General features: G+C 34.5%; 1 protein-coding gene and 1 long non-coding RNA gene across 6 annotated transcripts in view; one reads left to right on the top strand and one right to left on the bottom strand.

Moving 5' to 3' along the window:
- The window catches only part of CSMD3 (CUB and Sushi multiple domains 3), a 1,245,805-nt gene that overhangs the window by 493,970 nt on the left and 735,035 nt on the right, over positions 1-16,800 (bottom strand). The gene's annotated exons all lie outside the window — the stretch shown is intronic.
- On the top strand, positions 4,384-16,108 carry LOC309859407. Its single transcript, XR_014308669.1, has 3 exons — positions 4,384-4,471; positions 11,439-11,550; positions 16,060-16,108. It is a non-coding gene; the product is annotated as an uncharacterized lncRNA (long non-coding RNA).

Genomic DNA, 16,800 nt, shown 5'->3' with positions numbered 1-16,800 from the left:
TGGGAGCCGGGAGCCTGGAGCCTGAGGTTCAATCCCAGGATCAGGGATTATGACCTGAACAAAAGTCAGACACTTAACCACTGAGCCTCCCAGGCACCCTTCCTGTTTCCATTTCTAATACATAGTTTTCCTGGCTAGCTTTTTGTTGTTGTTGTTTTTAACTATTTTATTTATTTATTTGAGACAGAGAGAGAGAGTGCAAGAGGTGGGGAGGGGCAGAGGGAGAGGGAGAAGTAGACTTCCCGCTGAGTAGGAGCCCAATGTGGGGCTTTATCACAGGACCCCAAGATCAGGACCTAAGCCAAAGGTAGCTGCTTAAGCGACTGAGCCACCCAGGTACCCTTCCTTGCTAACTCTTCACTATGTTTTCATGAGGAGCTAATGATGATGAAAAAATATTTCTTATTTAGGATATAAGGCTTTAATCTTTTCCAATTTGCTGTTTTCACTTAAACAGCGTGCTCTGAAAATCATTTCTTATCTTTTCTTAAAGATCCTCTTTATTCTTTTTTTTATAGCTGAGACTTTGAAGATTCAAAGGTAAGTGAAACATAGTTTCCTTAAGGAGACTAGTGAAGATTATACATATATAAGCAACCAAAAAAGCATGCAAAAAGTGACATATTGAAAATATGAATTTTGTTATTTAATTAAGCCCAAAGAAAGAATGGTTTACATACGTTCCCTAAGGACATCTGGTTGAGATTCATAAAGCGGGTGATGCTTGAACTGGATAGGAAAGTAGGAGTTAACCCGGAAGAAAAGATCGTGGAAGAACATGTAGGCAGTGAACACCATGTACAAAAGGCCTAGAGGAAGTGTCCCTGCAGAGCAGGGTGTATGCTACTTGTTATACACATAGTGGCCATTCAGATCTGCTTGTTAAATTTAACTGAACAGAAGTAAGAATAGGTTTAAGGATGTTGAATCCTTTGGCATGGTTAGCCACAAGAAGCCTGGTGGGGAGAAAAACAAGCATAAGTTTGGATAAACATATCTGGCAGAGTTTGAGGAAAAGTTTCATCTTTTTTTTTTTTTAATTTTTTTTACAGTATAGATTTATGATGAGTTAAAGCCATTATAATAAATGAATTTCCCAGCCAGAAGTCAAGGATAGAAGGACCGAATTGTGGAGAGCATATTTTAGAAGTCAGAAGGAAGATGAGAAGCTAGCAAAAAGGTTGAAGTGAGTATGTATATATGAAGACTGAAAATCTTGCCTCAGAAACCAAAGGGAGACTATGTTACTAGTAGGGAATTATCAGTGCTTCAAATTCCACAGGGGCTTCAAGTTAGCGAAAAACTTAAAAAGAAAAAAAAAAAGTTGGTGTCATATCCCATGAAAAAAGGCTCAGCATGACTCATCATCAGGGAAATAAAATCAGGGGTGCCTGGGTGGGCTCAGTTGGTTAAGCAACTGCCTTCAGCTCAGGTCATGATCCTACAGTCCCAGCATCAAGTCCAGCATTGGGCTCCCTGCTCGGCAGGGAGTCTGCTTCTCCCTCTGACCCTCCCCCCTCTCATGCTCTCTCTCTCTCTCTCTTATTCTCTTTCAAATAAATAGTCTTTTTTTTTTTTAAAGGAAATGTAAATCAAAACCATAATGAAATCCCACCTCACACCAGTCAGACTGGCTAAAATTAACAAGTCAGGAAGCAACAAATGGTGAAGATGGGGAGAAAGGCGAATGTTCTTCCACTGTTGGTGGGAATGCAAGCTGGTACGGCCACTTTGGAAAACAGTATGAAGCTTCCTCAAAAGTTAAAAATAGAGGTGCCGTATGACCTAGCAATTATGTTACTGGGTATCTACCCCAAAGATAAAAATGTAGTGATCCAAAGGAACAACTGCATGCCAATGTTTATAGCAGCAATGTCTGCAATAGCCAAACTCTTGAGAGAGCCTAGATGACCACTGACAGATGAATGGATAAAGTAGGCGTGGTGTGTCATGTGCATACACACACACACACACACACACACACACACATGTGTATATACACACAATGTGTATATACATGTCTGTACAATATGTATATACACACACAATGGAATATCGCTTGGCCATCAAAAAAAATTCAATCTTGCCATTTACAACAATGTAGATGGAACTAGACGGTATTATGTTAAATGAAATAGGTCCGTAAGAGAAAGACGATGATCATATGATTTCACTCACATGTGGAATTTAAGAAGCAAAACAGAGGAGCATGTGATGTAATGAGCACTGGGTATTATATACGACTGATGAATCACTGAACTTTATTTTTGAAACTAATGATATATTATATATTAATTAATGGAAATTAAACTATGCATACCAAGAAATCATTGCAATACCAAAGTAATGAAATTTTCTTCTAGGTTTTCCTTATGGAACTTTATACTTTCATGTATTTATTTAAGTATTTAAACCGTTTTCAGTTGATTTGTGTGTATGAAGCCACATAAAGATCCATTTTTCATTCTGTTGCATGTGGATATCCAGTTTTCCTAACCCATTTATTGACAACACTGTCCTTTCCCCATTGGTACTCTCGTTGAAAATCAGTTATTACATAAATGTGGGTTTATTTATGGGCATTCCGTTATGTTCTGTTGGTCTACATGTATGTGTTTATGCTAGTACCACACTATTTTAAAAAGCAACAAAAGCAAAAATAGACAAGTAGGACAACATCAACCTAAAAAGAGCTTCTGTTCTGAAAAGGAGACAAGCAACAGAGTGAAAAGCTAATTTATGGAATGTGAGAAATATTTCACAAACAATATATCAGTTCAGGGGTTAATATCCAAAATATATAAGGAATTTCTCCATCAATAGCTAAAAGCAAATCCTTTGGATTAAAAAATACTGGGCAAAGGACATTGAACAGGCTTTTTTTTTTTTTTTTTTTACAAGAAAGACACACAAATGGCCAACCAGCTAAATGCAAAGATGCACAATATCACAAACCATCAGGGAAATACAAATCAAACCACAAAGAACTATCAATCTGTTAGAATGATTACTATTAAAAATAGATAAATAAAATACAAGTGTTGGTAAGGATGTGGAGAAATTCATGTACATTATTTATAGGAATATAAAGTGGTGCAGCTACTGTGAAAAACAGTATGCAGGTTCTTTGAAACATTAAAAACAAATTGCCATAAAATCCAGGAATCCAACTTCTGGGTATTTCTCTAAAAAAAAAAATCATAATCAGGACCTTGAAGAGACATATGCATCCCCACATTTGTTGCAGTGTTACTCACAATAGCTAAGATGTGAAAGCAAATTTAATGTCTATTGACAGATGAATGGATAAAGAAAATGTGGTATATAGAGGCAGTGGAATATTATCCACCCATAAAAAGGAAATCCTGCCATATGCAACATCATGGATGAACTTTGAGAACATTTTTCTCAGTGAAAAAGACAGAAGGACAAATATTGCTTGAATCCACTCATATGCAGAATCTTAAAGAGTCAAGTTCATAGACAGAAAATAGAATGGTGGTTTCCAGGGCCACCAGTAGGGGGAAATAGGAAGTTGACGTCCAACAGACAAAGTTTCAGTTATGCAGGGTGAATAAGTTCTAGAGATCTGCAGTACAATATTGTGTTCCAATTAATGGTACTTCAGTGTACATTTGAATTTTTATTGAGAGTAGATCTCATGTTATCTGTTCACAATACTAAAAAAAAGGGGGGTGGAGATTATCTGAGTAACATAAACAGTTTAGGTAGAGTGCAAAAAGTTGATCCCAAGCTGAAGTGGGTTGAGGAAGGAATAGAAATAAAATGAAAGAAGTCAATGATAAACTTTAAAGACAGATGGGAACTAAGAGAAAACTTGTAGATGATAGTCCCAGAGGAAATGAAAAAATAGTGGCATCAAAAGGCTTGACAAAAACAGAAAAGAAAAATTCTTCAGAGATAGGGAAAGAAAGACTTTTCAGGGGACATATGCTCCTGTCGCTGAGAGGTCCAAGTGTAAGATAGAGTGTGTTACCACCTAATTTTCCACTTCTAACCTCTCTGTGCCCACTTGCCCCAACCCCAACCTGATGTAGAACTGATTCAGAAGGACTCAGATTTCTGTTAAAAATCTTTTGAAATTATAAAATGTTGTACTATTCACACTTTCACATTGAAACTACTGCAGAGGCTTAAAATATAGCATTTCCTATTAATGTCTCCTTTTCCATTGTCGGCAGAGTCCAAAAATCTTTTGATAGGCCATTCTCGATACAAATACGATGTACTCCAAAGAAATCTGTTAAGAATTCTTAGAATTCTTACAATGCTTAGATCACTAGATTAGAGTTTACTCCTTCCACTGGGTAGAAAGTTCAAAGACTCTTCTCTTCCCAGGAGAATGCAGTCTGTACAATGTGTTGGAAATACAGTTTGGATACTGTACTTCAAGAAATGCATCTTTTTCTTGCCTATCACTTAGTTGTGCTACACCTCAGAGATTTCATAGGTAAGAAAAGTTATTTAAAAATTGGATACTAAGTTGATTGATTTTATGAACTATGAACTATGTCCAAGTCCATGGACTAGAAACATGATTCATGTTCTAGCCTTGAAAATTAAATATACATATATATACATATGTATATGTGGGTATGTATGTATATTTAATCTTCAAGGTATACATATATACATATGTATGTATGTATATAGGTATATTCTATAGTTATACTTTATCATAAAGCAACATTAATAGCAGCAACTGGTATTTTATTACCATTTTCCTCTTTATACATTACTGATGCAACAGCAAGAAAAAGGAAGAAACAACTTATTAAGTTTGCACAGTTTTCCTGCAGAAAATCTGAACAGCCTGGCCTGCTTAGCAAATGTGTGACTTATGTAATTACACTGGTCTCCATTCTCAGAAAAGCCTCACTTTTGGTTTAATGGTTTTTTGTTGCCACCTTGGAATTCTTAATTATTTTGAACAGGAAATCTAACATTTTCATTTTGCACTAAGACTTGAAAATTGTCCAGCTGGTGCTGGTGGACATAAAGACATATTTCATGTATATTCATAGGTGTGCATGTATGTACATGTGCTTGCACTTGTGAGTGGGTGTGTACTTATGTGTAAATGTTAAAATATAAAAATGATATTGAAAATCACAACAAAATAAACCTTCATAAACAAAGGCAATTAAGCATACAGTACAAAATAGTTTAAAACATTTTTTTCATATTGTAAAGGAAACAGAAGAGTCATTAGAGCTTAAACCCTCATGGAGCACTGGGTGTGGTGAAAAATAATGAATACTGTTATGCTGAAAATAAAAAATAAATTAAAAAAAAAAAAAGTCAAAAAAAAAAAAAAAGAAAATAAAATATAATGAACGTGAATTTTCAAAGGTGGAACAATAATTTCCAAATGAAGATTTCTCAATGACTAGTTTTAATTATTAGAGAGAACATATTAGTATAGCGAAGAATCATTGTAATCTCTAAATAAAGCTGTATATTGAGTCAGCTTTCAGTAAAGAAACAATGTAATAACATCTCAATCACTAGAATTACTGCTTCTTTGTGATTGTGTATATTTACAGAAAATCTTCAAAGAGGCCTTTTGACAATACTAGAACTTATATTATAATTTTGAGTGAATATTTAGCAAAATTTCAGTGACATGTCTCTTGTATACAATTTTAAATCAGTTTCATTATTTTTGTAAGTAGCGATACCATAAACCAATCAATCAGGAATTATTCCCATGAAGTTACATTTAAGAGGCACAAGCTTTTAGGATGACTATAGTAACTAAAGTGAGAAATTGGGGTGTCAGGGTGGCTCAGTCAATCAAACACTGGACTCGACTTCAGCTCATGTTGGAATCTCAGGGTTGTGGGATTGAGCCCCACATTGGGCTCTGTGCATAGCATGGAGTCCGCTTGGGATTCTTACTCCTGTCCCTCTGCCCATCCCCCCATCCCATTTGTGTGTTTATATGATACTTTCACCCACACTAACTATCTCATATAATCCTAACCAGCTTCTTTGTCCTTTCTGCTTACAGAAGGGGAAACTAAAGAATGTTTCTGAGGAAGTAAAGAACTTATCAGTGTCATTGACTTTATAAATGGTAGGGCCAGAATGCTGATGCCATATAAGCAAAATGGCATTGCTATTATAATTGACAAACTTACCCATACAGAGAATTTATTGTTGGCTAATGTAAAGTTCAGGTTAAAAATTAAATTAGATTGGATAATAATTTTCTTTTAAATGATAACTCACTTCACACTGACAATATTTTGGAAGACTGTGCAACTATGTTATAATTATTTATTTAACTGCTAATTACTTGTAGTTTAGAAACCCTAAAGAAATATACTGCTTACAACAGAAATATTAAAATGCTACATTCTTAGAAAATTTACAAGACTGGAAAGAAGACAGTTTGAAAACTTGCATAGGTAGAGCAAGAGGAAAGAAAAAATATTGAAATGAATGATTCATTCCCCCCTTTTTTTATACATCAATGTGTTTTTCTTTTTGATTTTTAGAAAAGATAAAATTGTGGAGGCTATTTGGTAATGTGAATCTGCATTTAACATTTAAAATGTAAATTGGACTTTTAAAAATGTGTTTCTTTAAAAGGGAAAATAAATAGTCTTTACCAGATGCATTTTCTTCAAAATGCTTGCATCACATAAATAAAATCACTGTGACAAGCACTTGATTCCATTTCATGTCAACTAAAACAATTGCCTGCCCCTTGTGCCAGGATATTTCATTAAAAACAAATGATTAAACAAGGTGAGATGAATAGATATGCAAGCAAGCAAATTTGATGTAACTGCTAGGTAAAATCATTTCCTGAAGTGAATCTTAAATCTATGAAGTGGTCTGTTAGGCAGTGTTATTATATGCAGCAAACTAAACTTAATCTTTATAAAAAGATTGTCATCTCAAAGGAGAGAACCAAAAAGAAATGGGCATTTAAAAATTTTCTCACATGTACTTTTAGAAATTTCAACATGTTGAACATATTGTAACAACTTGTCCACACTACAGAGAGCTCTGTCTCTATGTTAAAAGAATATCATTAACAGCCTAAACTGAATCTAAGAACTTTTAAATCAGAAGGAAATTTATAAATATCATCAATCCACAAAGAATATGCCTGACACTCAAAACATTAATTTCCATGTCATTTCTTCATGTAACAGATTAATGCATAGATATCATAATAGTACAAGTCAAACTAAGTAATTTAAATTATTTCTCATCTTTAAATTGTTTCTCTGAATGAAGAACATAAAAGGATCATTTCTTGTTACTAAAATATAGTATTTATCTTCCAATAAATACATTCACAAATTTAAAATGCCTTCTAATACTGACTAAATTATTATATTTATTAAAATTATGACAGTAAATCATAATTTAAAATGGATAAGTAAAAGGGAGAAAATAACTGTCCTCAGTATGGGAATAATGTGTTATATTGCTGTCTTTTTAGTTGGTTATTTATTTTTAATTATGAAATAAAATGAAGAGATGACCTTGGGCTTATGTAATGAGATAAAACCTTACAGAATAGAGTGATTTACAGAGTGGAGAGTTGTCAGTCAAATAAGCAAAAAGAGCTTTCCAAGAGCAGATAGCATTATAAATACAAAGACAGAGACAGGAATGGGTAAGGTATAGTGCAGGAAAGGCATGCCAGCTAATTTGGTTGGAGAAAATGGCTCAGGGATCAACGAAGGAGCTTAGATTTATCCCGGGCACATTATGAAGCTATTTTAGGTTTTTAAGCAGGAAAGTGACCTGGCCACATCTCTGTTTTAGAAATGTAACTCTGAAGATAGTGCCTATTAGGGCTGATAAAGGGATGGAGCAGGAGCCAGGGTGAAAGTGAGAGCTGCTGTTATGGAGGTAAAACTCATCAGCTGTGGCAACACATACCTGGAACAAGCAGGTGGAATGTAAATTGATTTAATTTGGTAGTATGTCTGTTTCTTTCAAAGGAAAAAAAAAACAGTCTCAACCATATGCCATATATTCAAAATTATAGCAGTACTACAAAATGACATATTTTATACATGTTTTTCCCCCAAAAGAGGTAGGATTTGCATAACATTGATTTTGTGCATGTGTTTTATACTGTACACTTTACCACGGGTGGCTACAATTTTCCCCAAATTATCATGGATATTCAAGAATGATCAGGAACTTAAAAAAAATTAACTGACATATGCTTTCATAATAATAAACCTTTCTTGAATATTGGGTTGAAAAATTAATGAAGGTATAAACCTGTCTATACCAATATCTAAATAAATATTTACTAATTTTAACTCCAAGTTTTAATTTTTAATTTTTATTTTTAATTTAATCTTATTATTTTGAGGGAGAGAGAGAAAGTGGGGGGTTGGGGAGGAAGAAGAAAAGCAGAGGGAGAGAGAGAGAAAGAGAATCTTAAGCAGGCTCCAGGACCAGTGCAGAGCCTGGTGCCAGGCTCCATCCCACAACACTGAGATCATGACCTGAACTGAAATCAAGAGTTGGAGGCTAAATCAATTATGCCACCCAAGTGTCCCTACAGCCTTCAAATATTTTTATATACCATTAAAAAGTCTATAGCACCTAAGAAACAGGCTTATAATGATTAGTAAACAAAATGCCTCCCAATAATGTAAGGCATGTATTTTTTAACAGATATTTAAAATGCCTTAATTGGACTTCAAAGAACATGTTTAGTTCCAAAATCACAGAAGGAATAAGAACCACCACAGGAAACTTCCCTTAAATTTTATTATTTTAAATAACCATTTCCTTTCCCCAGGGGAAATAAATGAATGTGTGGTGACATGATCAACTGGCTTTCAGTGTTTATTCCCACACATGTTTCATTCACCTTTTTAGCATAGCAGAAAACAGAAAGGTAAAACCTGTATTTACCAGATTCCCTTGCAGCTATAATTCCGCATGCTAATTAAGTTATATCAACTAGATAGATCCTTATTGGATTTCCTCATGTTTTGGCTGACGTTTTCAGCTAGCGAATCAAAGTTGTAGGAGTGTAGGTTGCTGCCTCAATCTCCCAGCATGGTTACAGTTTTAGCTCCACGGGGTTTGGAAAAGCAATTATAGGGAGGTAGCTTCCTGGCCTTTGTTTCCTGCTCACTTGATCTTAGTTACAGTAGGGTGTCTTCGCATTTCGTGGTGTCAAGGAAGCCAATATATTTTCTACCTTCTTGATTGTGGTAGAGTTAGTAGCTACCTATGTAGTATTCTGACGCTCGTCTCCAGCCTACTCTGCCAACCTGTCTACAAATTTTGAAAGCACATAATTTACTGTATTAATATCCTTTCTCCTTAAAATATGTGGACTTTTCTTATATTGAACCCATTTTTTATACTATGTATCTCCTCCTTTATGGAGGTTTCTTTAATAATCTAATAGAACAATACATTATTTTGAATTATCTCTATTAATGTTTGTTGATTCTATATTCTATTGCTATAGTCTTTTCTGAGCAGGATAAAAAGAAAAGCGACCTAAAAAATAATCCTTTGCTCCCGGCTTTTGTGTCTGAAAACATAAATCAACAGAAGAGCTATACTATACTGTTCTTGGATTAGAAGGAAGGAGGGAAGGGCATGGTGGGTAAGATTCTTTATAGCTCAGGATATGACCTACTTCTCCTCACTATCATTAATATGTCCAGTCACTCCTCCAGTTCTGTTTTCTCTTTTTTCTCTTTCCCCCACCACATCTCCAGTCATCTTTCTAGATCGTTTTAATATCCATTTGCACATTCTACCCAATAGTAGAGATCCAATGGAGCTATCTTCCACTTCCATTCCACCACAGTGATTCATTTCCATGGACAAATGTAAGACTGTGTCATTAGCTACAACTTCAATTTCATAATCTTACCCTCTGAAGACATTTCTTATCTTTCTAGGCAACTCTCACTGCTCCATCATGTCTATAATATTCTTCTATTTATTTCAGAACAATCATTAGGATCACTTTTTTTGCACACTTTAATGTCTTTGCATCTTGGTTCACTGTTCTTTTCTGGAAAATTCTTAGCACTGGTTAAATTCAAATTCCAATATACTTTAAGGGTGGACCTACATGCCTGAGTATGGCAAGAGACACACCTTAAATAACACTAACTGCCCCACACTTGAAGTTTACAAATGATAAACAGAAGAGGACCTATAGCACTATCAGGCAATTACATATTTTCCCGGCCCATTTTCTTTCTCATCCTCTTCAATGACTCCTTCCTATCTAGGTCCTTCCTCTTCAGATATTCTATACCTTCTTCTCTTTCTCACTCCCATATAATTTTATTTTCTCACTGAGTAAACAGCAACAACCAGGGCATGGTGATACTACTACAGAGGTCTGAATAGTAAGAGGAAGTCAAGTCTATTCTTGCTGTAGGCAGTTGCTTAAAGCAGAAGTTAGTAACGATAGCCCAAGGACCAAGTCTAGCTTGCCAAGTGCTTTTTAAAAAGTTTTCATTTAAATTCCAGTTAGCTAATATACACCATAAAATTAATTCCTGGTGTACAATATACAGTGATTCAACACTTCCATACAACACCTAGTGCTTATCACAAGTGCACTCCTTCATTCCCATCACCTATTTCACTCATCCCTCCACCCACCTCCCCACTGGTAACCTTCAGTTTGTTCCTTATATGGAGTAGTCTTTTTCTTGGTTTGTCTCTCTTTCTTCATTTGCTTGTTTGTTTTGTTTCTTAAATTCCACATATGAGTGATATCATATGGTATTTGTCTTTCTCTGAATGACTAATTTCACTTATCATAATATTCTATAGTTCCATCCATGTTGTTACAAATGTCAAGATCTCATTCTTTATATGGCTGAGTAATATATCATATAATCATACACACACACACACACGTGTGTGTGTGTGTGTGTGGCACTTAATATATAAATGTCTTAAAAAAATATATATATATATTCTTAATATATATTCTTCTTTATCCATTCAGTAGTCAATGGAACCATGGAACCTTGGGCTGTTTCCATAATTTGGCTATTATAGATAATGATGCTATAAATGTCCAGTGCATGATCCCTTTAAGTTGGTATTTTTGCATTCTTTGGGTAAATACCTAGTAGTGCAATTGCTGGATTATAGGGTAGCTGTATTTTTAACTTTTTGAGGAATCTCCATACTGTTTTCCACAGTGGCTGCACAAGTTTACATTCCCACCAACTGTGCATGAGTGTTCCTTTTTCTCCACACCTGTTGTTTCTTGGGTTGTTGATTTTAACCACCTTGACAGGCGTGAGGTGATATTTCATTGTAGCTTTGATTTGTAGTTCCCTGATAATCAGTGATGTTGAGCATCTTTTCTTGTGTTTATTGGTCAACTGTATATCTTCTTTGGAATAATGTTTATGCATTTCTTCTGCTGGCAGAGCTAGAACAAGCAATTGTAAAATGTGTATGGAACCACAAAAGACCCTGAATAGCCAAAGCAACCTTGAAAAAGAAGACAAAGCTGGGGGTACCACAATTCTGGACTTCAAGGTATATATTGCAAACTATAGTAATCAAAACAGTATGGTACTGGCACAAAAAGAGATACATAGATCAATGTAACAGAATAGAAAGCATAGAAATGAACCCATAACTACATGCTCAATTAATCTTTGACAAAGCAGGAAAGAATATCCAATGGGCAAAAAAATCTCTTTAGCAAAGGGTGTTGGGAAAATTGGATAGCAACATGCAAAAAAAAAAAAAAAAAAAAAGAAAAGAAAATGGACCACTTTCTTACACCATTATATTTACATCTTACATTTTCTTACACCATCTTACAAAAATAAATTCAAAATGAATTAAACGCCTAAATGTGAGACCTGAAACCATAAAAATCCCAGAGGAAAACACAGGCAGTAACCTCTTTGACATCAACCATAGAAACCTCTTTCAAAATATGTCTCCTGTCATCTGATTTTACAAATAAAGTTTTACTAAGGCATAGCCATGCTCATTCATTAATGTGCTGTCTGTGGCTTGTGAAGCCTAAAATACTTACTATCTGGCTCTTTACAAAGAAGGTTGTAACCTCTGATTCAAAAGTTAGAACAAAGATAAATTATTTTTCTAAGAAAAAATATTTTTTCATTGACATATTTTTTGGAACTGCCAGCACTTGGTGGTGGTAATGGAGGAAGTTTAGTTGGATTTATTGTTGTATGTAAGTTTTTTATTATTTTTATGTGATGTCTATGCCTCCATCACTCACACTATCCAGCCCTTGTTATGCCACTGCCAGACTAACTTCCATAACTGCCTAACACCAAATTCATCAACCTACTTGTGTCTGCCATGGTTAAGCTCCTTTTCTTCCTTTTGGATGAATTTCCCCTCCTTCTATCTGAGGCCAATTACTCAACCTGCATCTGGGATCACGTTCCCTGTCATTTACTTAAGAACACCACTCCAGGGATGTGAACTCTCTCTCCTGCATCATCAAGTCCTCCTGATGCATTACACATGGAGTGTAAGAAAAAGAGGAGTCCGTGATTATTTCTAGAAATTTCTGAGCAAGCTTTAAATGGAAAAATGAGAGTTCAGTTTAGATCATGATAATGAGAGAGATCAAATACCATTAATTATGTAACATTAGAGATGCTCAGTGGAGAGTGGCTATGTGAACCTGGAGCTTAGGGGAGAGGTTAGAGCTGGGGATAATATTTGAGGTAACAACCAAAACAGGGTACTTAATGGTACTAGATATATAGTATAGAAAAAGGGAAGATCATTTAAAAGTTGAAGAGTATTCAGTAAAGAAAAATTGAAAATGAGTACCAGTAAGTTTCCAAGAAAGATAGGGTAGTTTCTAGAAATAAAATGCAATTTAACATTTTCAAAGCAAAATTAAAGAAAAGAGTTTTTCAACAAGAAATGATCAGGGTGTTAAATGCTCCCAAGAGGCAAAGTAAGATAAGGACTGATACATTACAGTTGGATTTGATTACAGGATGATCAATGATGACTTTGAAGGAAGCAGCTTCAATGAAATACTGAGAAAGTCTATAGGAGAAGGCGAAGTGAGAACATCAAATACATGTAAAAAATTTTTATGAGGAATTCTTTTTTAAGAGGGAACTGGAAAATAGTGCAATATATTAGTTTTTAAGACTAAAAAAGGCAACTGGTCCCGGAGGTGAAAGAAAGAGCCCAAGATGTCTTCAGGACCAAGTGGAAATAACTAGACTTCAGAGAAAATGGGATGGTTAATTTGAGCTCAAAATGATTCTGCCTCAGCAAAAATGTTTCCACTCAAAGAATGACATTAGAACCATAATTCTGCTGCAAGTGCCTCTGTTGGCTTATATATAACAAATATATTCATGGCGACCAAAACATGTGCCCTCCAAAAACTATTCCATACCAAGAAAGCTTTCCAATACCTTTACACACCCCTGAGAAGAATGGGATAATGGGGAAGAGAGATGCCTGATAATGACAAATAGAATTTCCTGGCCATTCAGCAGGTGGAGATGGTGAAGAAGTACAATTTAATTTTATGACAAGTAATATAACATTTTCTGCACACAAGTTTGTGATGTAAAATTTATACTGGGTAAATAAAAGTTAGTTGTTTTGCATACTTAATAAATGTTGATAAACATTTTTAAAATATCTATTTGAATTGGTGCCATTATAGTAACATGTCCAAGATACCCACATATTTTTGTGGAGTACAGAGAGTAAAGCTCCACTAGAGAAAACAAAACAAAACAAAATTGGGGTAGTTGCTATGGAAATGTAAGAAAAATAACACAAAAAAAGTGAAACATTACAAAAGAAGAACAATAGTTACTGATTAGTATGAAAGAAAGGAATGGTTCAAAGTTTTCTCAAAGTTTAATCTTTGAATGGAAGAATAAACAAAATAAATATCAAGGTGGCAGTCAGTTGGCATTATACCATGACTCCTTTAACTATCAAATGAATCACTCTGTTCAGTTCAAAAATTCCAAAAGAGTCACATAAAATCTAATTTCAGGATCTAATGTCTAATCTATCTGGAGGGATAATTTTTTTTAACACAAAATAGCATCTTCTCTGCTTATACCAGTAATTGTTTTATTATAAGACATAAGGATATGATTGTTTAACCTGCATCAGGAGTCAGAGAATAGTTACATCATTAATAACATGACTGATGGTAAGTAGAATAAACAAGTCATTGTCACAATACCTCAATTTCAACATTCTATAATTTTTATGCATATGCATTTCTTTAAATTTTCTTCTATGTCAGTTGCCTAAATTTTTTAAAATTAATTAATTAATTAATTAATTTGACAGACAGAGATCACAAGTAGGCAGAGAGGCAGGCATAGAAAGAGAGGAGGATGGGGCGCCTGGGTGGCTCAGTGGGTTGGGCTGCTGCCTTCAGCTCAGGTCATGATCTCAGGGTCCTGGAATCGAGTCCCGCATCGGGCTCTCTGCTGAGCAGGGAGTCTGCTTCCTCCTCTCTCTCTCTGCCTGCCTCTCTGCCGACTTGTGATCTCTCTCTGTCAAATAAATAAATAAAATCTTTAAAAAAAAAAAGAATTAGAATATGAGCTGCTTGGCTATTAGTCCATGCTCTTAAGCACTACTACTATCCTTAACTGCACACTGCCTCTTAATGAGTGTGGTATACATCACCACTCAATTTTCTGTTCTCCTTCCGTAGTTACATTTTATAAATAAATAGGAATTGAGCAACAAAACATGTTCAATCTTCTTTGTTAATAGTAAGTATTGCAATTAAAATAAAACAAATTAGTTTCATAGGAGAATAGAAAAAGAATGTTGTCCCTTTAGGGGGAAAATATTTCCAATTGTTTACCATTTAAAGGGAAATAATTAAATATTCAATAGGCTGAGTGCTGTTAAGTGAAGGATTGAATATTCCCTTGCAATCTAAATTCTATGTGTGGCCAGCGGCACTGTGAACAGTTCAAAGAATAAAATTTCTAGCCTGAGGAATCTTAATGTGCTTTTTGTAATTCAGGAGAAACAAATAGATATCAGCAGTGATATTTTCACCAAATATAACATCATTAGGTTGTAATGATGGGGAATGAAGAGCAACATAACTTTCAGGCTTCTGGATTTTTCCAAGGGAAAAATCCTATTCTCTCAGACAGACCTATATTTTAGAACACGAAAAAAAGAGGAAGGACGGAAGAAAAAAGAAAGAAAAGGAAGAAAGAAATAAAAGATTTACAAATAAATGGTCTTTGCTGTTTGTAGTTTGTAGACAGATAATATTTTAACTCAGATCTACTAAATATACAAAACTATTTTGCAAGTATGTTTATAACTTTCAACAGAAAGGATGAATAAAAACTAAAAACAGAGATAAGATCATTATCATTGATATTCAATTAATTTATCTATACTTGAATACATACATAAGCAGAGTCTAAAATGTTATTTCTCAGTTATTAGGCCCAAGAACTGGTTCTTAGACTGTTTTCATGATGTTATCAGACAAAATTTTGAGTGTTAATCCTGGGTATCCCAATTCCACTCTTACTTTTTCTTTAAAAAAGGAAATGAAAACCGAGTATGGAGTTTGCTCAGAAAATCATGCATTCAATGAGTATATGACTAGCTATTATGGACCAGAAACTGTTGTATGTTAACAAGACATGTTCCCAAACTTCTTTGAACATAATTCCTGATATATGACATCCCAACTGACAGCAAAACTGGGGCAACTCCCCCCCTTTTTTTTTACTAAAAAGAGCAAAAGAAAGAAAAACTCCCTTTTAAATAGTTGGTAGTTTGCTTTGAAAAAATTTTAATTATAATATTAGTCTCACAGAAAATCATAAATTAACTGAATAGTGTACAAATATTTTATTAATGAATTATACTGGCCTTGATATTAAAACCGAAATGTACATTCTGAATGAGCTTCGGACCAATCATGATTTTTATTTATCATGCAGTTATTACCAAAAGTTTTAAAATGTTTTATTATATTTTAAATAAAAATTGCCCTTTCCCCCCTCTCATTTGCAGATGAAAAAACAAAACAATACAGAAATATGATTCAATAAAGAGCAACCTGAACAGAATTAAATATATGCTGGAAGTTCTGAAGTGAAAGGGAGTATCTATTTATACTCTCTATCATTGTAAGATGAATAAATAACAATAATATTACCAGGCCATCTAAACTAAACAGCAATATAAATATAATGATGGTTATGGAAGAGGGGTATAAAATACACAACTTCTCTGATGTTGATGTTTCAGGAATTCATTGCAAATAAAAAGAGGGAGAGGGAAAACAATTAGCTTCAACCCAAACTCTGCACTGGAGGCTTTCCCCCTCCTCTCATTCTCTTCCCTGAAATAATAAGGGTCTCAAAGATGTTTGAAGAAATAGTAAAAGTAATAATAACAAGAAACAACAAAACACATTAAAAGTTTGAATTAGTTCTTGGGATAAATGGAACACATTAGTACTAATTTTATTCAACACCTTAATATTGTGTATCAACAATGATAGAAGGTGATGATATGACTCGGGTGCTACAACTGAGGTGGGGACAATTATATGACTTAGTTGCAACTGAGGTGGAGATGGTAGGCACAAGTGGATTTACATATGAAGTTTCATACTCTCTTTGATTCAAACATGAGGATGGATGGATCTATTTGCAGCTGTAGGAAAAACTAAACCTTAACAGGAGTTTCCTTCCTACCAAAAGAAGACCAACATCTTCCTTTCTTTGTCCTAGCCAAGAAGTAGCATAG

The sequence above is a fragment of the Mustela nivalis genome (assembly GCF_964662115.1).
Source record: "Mustela nivalis genome assembly, chromosome: 2".
In the NCBI taxonomy this organism is placed as follows: Eukaryota; Metazoa; Chordata; class Mammalia; order Carnivora; family Mustelidae; genus Mustela; species Mustela nivalis.
Note: the sequence above shows the minus strand (reverse complement) of the source record. Positions and strands in the feature narration are given on the sequence as shown.